General features: G+C 33.8%; 1 pseudogene; it reads left to right on the top strand.

Moving 5' to 3' along the window:
• Positions 1 to 299: 299 nt before the first annotated feature.
• On the top strand, positions 300 to 4,749 carry LOC126891070 (putative nuclease HARBI1; annotated as a pseudogene).
• Positions 4,750 to 5,851: the final 1,102 nt, after the last annotated feature.

The following is a 5,851-nucleotide window of genomic DNA, read 5'->3' as shown; positions in this document are numbered from 1 at the left end:
CTGTCCAAACGTCTTACTGCTTAGAAAAGGAACGAGCTTGTCTAGACATGCAAGTCTAGAGGAAGCTGTTTTTGGGCGGTTTTAACTAAGTTAGTCGTCAGTCAGGTTAGTCAGTCTTGCTTTTGCCCTTCGCAGTGTTACTAGCTGAAAAGTCCGTAGCGTGAAAATAAAGTAATTTCGTAAATACATTAAAAATGTATGAACTTGAGGCAAAATTTCAAATTTTAGCTTGGTATTTTGGAGGTCACTCGATTCGAGATATAGCAGATAATTTATTCGTTGTTCGTTTTGCGAATAGGATGGCTCCTTCGATTTCCACAGTCGAAAGAATAATTCAAAAATTTCGCAGATGTGGATGTATTCAAAACTGCCACAAGTGTAACAATCATGGTGAACCACCTATTCGTCAAAAGAGTGAACAACGTATAAATAAAGAAATTAATGTTTGTGGTGCTGTTGAAGCCAGTCAACCGTGTTCAAGCAGGGAAATTGCTGAACAAGTAAATGTAAGCCAAAGTACTGTTCGAGGTATTTTAAAAAGGAATGGATATCGATGCTATAAAGTTCAAACAACCCAAGAACTTTTTCCCGAGGACAATACTAGACGAATGGTATTCTGTGAAGAGATGATGAACAAGCAAAATGCTGACCAAAATTGTTTAAAGAACATTTTATTTACTGACGAGTCGACATTTTCTCTTCACAGAAAACACAATTCATCGATTGTTCGGTATTGGTCTCGATAAAATAAACATTTAAGCATTCCTGTACGAACACAATATCCGCAAAAACTTAATGTTTGGTCGGGTATTTTGGATGATTATGTAATAGGCCCCTTTTTTATTGAGGGCAATCTCAACGGCACTAAATACCTCGAACTGCTACAAAATCAAATCGTTCCGGCAATTCAGCAACTTCCGAATATGAATCTCGGAGATATTTGGTACCAGCATGACGGATGTCCCAGTCATAATACAAGGGCAGTTACCGAATATCTCCAAAGGACATTTCCAAACCGGTTAATTGCAACAAACGGTACAATCAAGTGGCCTCCAAGATCAGCAAACCTCTCCCTAAATGATTTCTTTTTTTGGGGCTTTCTTAAATCAAAGATTTATCGGCACAATTTTGAACGTGCCCAAAATTTAATGGAGTTAAGAGCGAAAATTGTCCAATATTGTGCTGACATTACGCCCGATCAACTCAGACATACAAGAGCATCTTTGTATGATAGATTCACCCATTGTTCGTATGTTCAAGGTGGATTATTTGAACCTTTACTCCATTAAATTTTGTGCCTAAATAGGTTTTTTAAGTTGTTTTTAGAATTTAATCTTTTAAGTTTTTTTTAGAAATTAAGTTTTGTGAAGTTTCTTTAAGAGTTTATTTTTTGTTTTTTTACGAAATTATTTTTTATTTTCCAAACCGTTACGGCAAAAAAGAACCACACCTATTTTATTAAGAAAAAATATTTGTAAATCGATTTTACAAATAATTTTTCAAAACGGAATAGGTACGTAAAAATGCGCGTTTCAAATAATAATTCTATTAACATCTCCTCCCAACGATAAATGACTGATTACTGACTAGTGTGACTAGACTACTAGACTAGTGTTTTGGTAGTGATTTTGACGACCACAGTCTCGGCTGGTCCTCTACAGGCATGGCCGTGTTGCCAGGTCGTAAAAAATATTGCACGAGAAATAGTTCGACAACGCGAGATGTTTTTTGTTTGAAGCATGGGATTTGTTTATTTAGTAATATTTGCTGGTTATTTGTTTACTAGCTTAATTTATATCATGGAATTCAGTATAACAATGCTTAATTTACCTAAAAATAACAATAGCGAAAATAGCGATAGCGAAAAGAGCAATTTAAAAAAAAACCTAAAATGTTTAATGTTTCATCCTTAATGACCAAGCTGAAATAAAAAAGAACTATAATTTTCCATCTAAATAGTTAATTAGAACGAATCCATTAATGCATCAGTTAACAATGCATTTAAAGCATCAGTTAATAAAATAATTATAGACAGAATGACCGCCAATATTCGAAACGAATAGGCACTAGAAGAAGAAGAAGAAGAAGAAGAAGATTAATGCATGTTTATTAATTGTAACTACCCTGCTCTAAACTTCAATAGTGAATACTTAGGTAAGAATAAAGAAAGTGCTTATCTACCAAACCTAATAAGACAATTTCGTTTGGTTTTCGACTATAATCTGTAATACTGTGATTCATTCATTAGAAAAGAGAATAGGGATTCTCCGAAATACACCGATATTGAATTCGCCTATCGAATTTCATGACATGCGAATCTTCTCCTCAAACGTGATATAAATCGATAAAAAAGGGAAATTTCCCTCCGATTGGCAACACCGCTGAAATTTAAACAGAAGCAGCGTGGTCACAAATTTTTGTATGTAATAGGCGGGGCCTGGGCAACTATTTGGGTGGAGTTTAATTTCGACTTGTTCCCGAATGAGTTCAGAATCCAGCAGCCCAATGAAGTATTGGATTTTTTTATATATAATTATTTAAAAATCTTTTGTTGGCCAACCGGCTAGAGCAGAATTGAGCCGAAATACACGTAAAGTCAATGTTCCGAAATTTAATGAATGTACCTGTATTTTCAGAACTCTGCTCGACAGTGACGGTCAATCAGATTTTATGGCAAGCAGTCTTCTAAATAAATTAGGTCTGCCTAGAAATGAAGCGAAAATCTCTGTTGTCGGTATTGGTTAAATCTCTTCTAATGTTTAATTTAAATCCAATATCCAAATCAAGGTGCTTCACTCCTCTTATGAATCTTCAATGTCATATTTAGTCGTTGACAACATATGTGATACGATTCCAAGTTGCCGTCTTGATACTTCAGCCTTTCATATTCCTTCTAATATTCAGCTGTCGGATCCAAACTACGGCATCCCATCTGATATTGATATTCTTATAGGTGCAAGTCATTTTTGGAATCTGCTATGTGTTGATCAAATAAAATTAGGCCCGAACAATCCAATACTCCAGAAGACAAAACTGGGATGGACAATTTCCGGCCCATCTCGCTATGGTACTTCGAAAACTATGTGTAACTTTTTATACAATAAAGAATGCCCTGACTTAAATCGGTTTTGGGGAATTGAAGAGCGTCATACTTCCAAACTTCTTTCAGAAGAGGAAATAAATTGTGAAACACTGTAACGGATTTATATTAGCGTCCAAAAAATAAGAGTACTTAATCGATTTAATTTTTAAAAGTCTTAGGTAAATAATATACACATTCAATGTTTGGATTCCATAAGTAGGTGGCATTGATTTATGTAATCTAGGCCACACATATTGAAAACAGCAAGTCAGCAATAATGCTGCTATTAGTAATTCACGGTCACGTTAAAGTATAGTCAATCATAACAAACAGATACGATTTATTTATAGATACGTAGAAAGATAGACAGAGATTATTCATTATTCAGAAACAGACTTGGTTAGAGTCGAGACGGTGTCCATCCATCCAACACCAACTAGTTACTGTAATACTTAGGCCCGGTTTTTCAGTGACGGGTTAAAATGTTGGTTAGCTAACCTAGTTTAAATTTTAACCAATATTTTAACCCTTATATCGTTTTCAGTGCTTTAAACCAAGATGTGCAATTCTATAGATTTTTGACTAAACAAAGTAGAATTTCATAACCTATTTTATAAATAACAAATAACATAACATTACAAAAATGATTAATGCATTATCAAGTTCCGATTCTTCATCTGATGATGAAGATATAATTAACTTTATTGTGCACTTAGTCCGACCACGTAGGGTACCTCGGTTTCACAATAGAAAAGACCACTATAATTACTGGGACGATGTAGACTTTTTTCGCCGATTTCGTTTGTTGAAGCCAACGGTGGTATCGCTGTTAGAACAGATCTACGGGGAAATAAGAAGTCCAACTGTTTGGTAAATACTTATTTTGCTGTATAGACAAATATAATCTAATTATATTTTTATTTTTAGGAATCATGCATTAAATCCTATGGAAATGCTATTAATCACTTTGCGGTATTTTGCTACTGGTAGTTTTCTAGTAGTAATGAGAGACTTTGGTGGTATTCATAAAAGTACAACAAGCAAAGTAATATTTTAAGGTAGGTAATACTTTTAAAATATGTTGTCTCGGTTTTCTTACTATATAAATTACAGGTAACAAGAGCTATTGCTAGTTTACGGAACAGATACTTGCAGTTTCCACAAACTGCAGATGAAGAAACCAATATACAAGTGGGTTTTATAAAATAGCCAAATTCCCTAGGGTTATAGGTACTTTAGACTGCACCCATGTTAAAATAATTTCTCCAGGTTTGGTTAAATACGTATATTTGTTATAAATATAATTAAAATGTATATTTGTAGGAGGAGACCGAGCTGAAATTTTTAGAAATAGAAAAAATCTCTTTTCCATTAATGTTTAAACAATTTGTGATGCCAATTTAAAAATCAGAAATATTGTGGCACAATGGCCAGGGTCAGTCCATGATTCGACCATTTTTAATCAATCACAGATAAATGGGCAGTTTGAAAATGGAGAATTTGGAACTGCACTGCTTGTAGGAGATGCAGGGTATGGTGTAAAAAATTATTTACTGACACCCTTGGCACAAACAAGAAATCGTGCAGAAAATTTATACAACGAGTCCCTAATACGGACTCGGAATTGTGTGGAATGCTCATATGGGGTGTGGAAAAGGAGGTTTCCTATTTTGAGTAATGGCATTAATTTGAAGATTAACAAAGTTCAATGGGTGATAATTGCTACAGCTATATTGCATAATTTAGCTATATAGATAGCAATGACTTGGAGCCTCCTGTATTAAATGCAGACGATCAGGCTGCTTTTAACTTTGTTAATAATATGCCTGCACCTATTTATAATAATAGGAATTTAAATATTGCAACTAGGAATGAAATTATTGCATATTTCAATAATTTGTAGTTTTATTTTTTAATTTATTCTTGTATAACAAATATTCTTTTAACAGATTTGATTTTTTGCATTTTTTTAAAATCTACCTTTAATTGAAAATTTTAAAAATATACTTTTGTGACTTTTTTATCCCAGTTTTCTGTTGGTCTTCTTCTGTTTCTTTTTTTCTGTATTTTTGCTTCCGTACTTTTCTTACTGGTATGTTTTTTCTCATTCTTTTCATGTGGTCCCAACAGCTCATTTGTTTTTCTTCGATGTATTCTAGGAGTGGTTTAGTTTTGAGCTCATCTCGTATATCGATATTTCAAATTTTGTCTCTTTTTGTTACTGCTTTTACTCATCTTAAGTATTTCATTTCTAGTGCCTGAATCTTACTTTTCATTCTTCTTGTTAATACCCGTACTGGTCTGTATATCGTGTTGAAGACAGTTATTAATTGCGTGGAATATCTTAGACGTTTTGTTAATCCTTTCTTCTATATTCGTTCGCCAGCATTGGAAGCGAACGGTTGTGTGTTTTGATTTGTTTCTTGTGTTTTGTTATTTGTTTTGATTGTTGTGTTGTGAATACTAGCTGTAAGTGTTTACATTTTATTACTTTCATCACATCGACTAACTTTCAACGACGTAGGTAAATATTTGTATATTTAACCTTGACACCATGACGTACCGGGTGGCCAACTAAGAACGGCCGTCGGCTATATCTCAGAAACGGATTATGTCAGAGCTTCGGGATAAAAAATTTTATGACAAAAGTGACCTCGAGAAAAGCCTGGAAATTATTTTTAGAATTGTAGGTCTACCGCTAGATGGCGCAATTTAAACAGAAAAATTTAAAAAGGAAAATTTGACAAAATTTTACCAATTAACAGGCAT

The sequence above is a fragment of the Diabrotica virgifera genome, chromosome 9 (assembly GCF_917563875.1).
Source record: "Diabrotica virgifera virgifera chromosome 9, PGI_DIABVI_V3a".
NCBI lineage: Eukaryota > Metazoa > Arthropoda > Insecta > Coleoptera > Chrysomelidae > Diabrotica > Diabrotica virgifera.
Note: the sequence above shows the minus strand (reverse complement) of the source record. Positions and strands in the feature narration are given on the sequence as shown.